Genomic DNA, 1306 nt, shown 5'->3' on the forward strand with positions numbered 1-1306 from the left:
GAAAAATCATCCAAAAATTGGAAGTCCAAGAGTGTAGGGTGTCCTTTCATTGTCACACTGGGGCATTGTTTCAGAAGCCCACCCAAGGGTTATTTACCCGCAAGAATACACAGTTGTTTGATTTTGCTATTCACTAGTAAGGTAAATAGACTGAAATTACAAAGAGATATTGCCCAGGAGACATGAAAAACATGTATATCCAGTAGAAAAACTAATCTTAAAGGGTATAATTTTTGTCATGTAGGACATCCATTGCATTTTGCATCTAACCTAGTAATCATATGCTAACATTCTTCTTTATTTTATTTTATTTTATTTGAGACTTGCTCTGTCACCCAGGCTGAAGTACAATGGCGCGATCTCAGCTCACTGCAACCTCTGCCTTCCAGGTTCAAGTGATTCTCCTGCCTCAGCCTCCTGAGTAGCTGAGATTACAGGTGCACACCACCATGCCCAGTTAGTTTTTTTGTATTTTCAGTAGAGACAGGGTTTCACTATGTTGGCCAGGCTGGTCTCCACCTCCTGACCTCAGATGATCTGCCCACCTCGGCCTCCCAAAGTGCTGAGATTACAGGCGAGAGCCACCGTGCCTGGCCTAACATTCCTCTTTAAACGCTTGTCCTGTCCAGCTCCTCATGTGCATTACCACCTTACCAGGTGGGAATCCCCTCACTGATGAGTTAAAGATCTTTTTTTTTTTTTTGAGACAAGGTCTCACTATGCTCCCAGGCTGGACTGCAATGGTGCGAGCAGGGCTCAAATTCCTGGGCTCAAATGACCCTCCCGCCTCAGCCTCTTAAGTAGGAGGTACTACAGGCATAAGCCACCACCACCAGCTAATTTTATTTTTTTTAATTTTTAGTAGAGAGGAGGTCTCACTATGTTGCCCAGGGTGGTCTCAAACTCCTGAGCTCAAGTGATCCTCTCACCTCAGCCTCCCAAAGTGCTGGGATTACAGGCGTGAACCACCGCGCCCGGCCGTGTTCATTCTATATTTAGATGTAGGTTTTAACTTTTTGAAAAGTACACTTGGACAAAACATATGGTATGATTTTTTAAAATGTTTTAAACTTATGCATGTGTATGTACATCTAGATGTACGAAGTTACCGTTACACAAAGAAGGGACCTAGAAGATGCCAAGTCACCAAACTGGTGAAGGGGGTACTTCAGTGGTGGGGATGCAGCAGGGAGGAGACTGTTATATTTTCCTCTGGATGCTTGTGTGTTATGCAAATATTTTACAAGAACATATTCATATATACATATATGTGTGTGTGTGTGTGTGTGTATATATATATATATAT

The sequence above is a fragment of the Colobus angolensis genome, unplaced genomic scaffold (genome assembly GCF_000951035.1).
Source record: "Colobus angolensis palliatus isolate OR3802 unplaced genomic scaffold, Cang.pa_1.0 Scaffold21, whole genome shotgun sequence".
Taxonomy (NCBI): Eukaryota; Metazoa; Chordata; class Mammalia; order Primates; family Cercopithecidae; genus Colobus; species Colobus angolensis.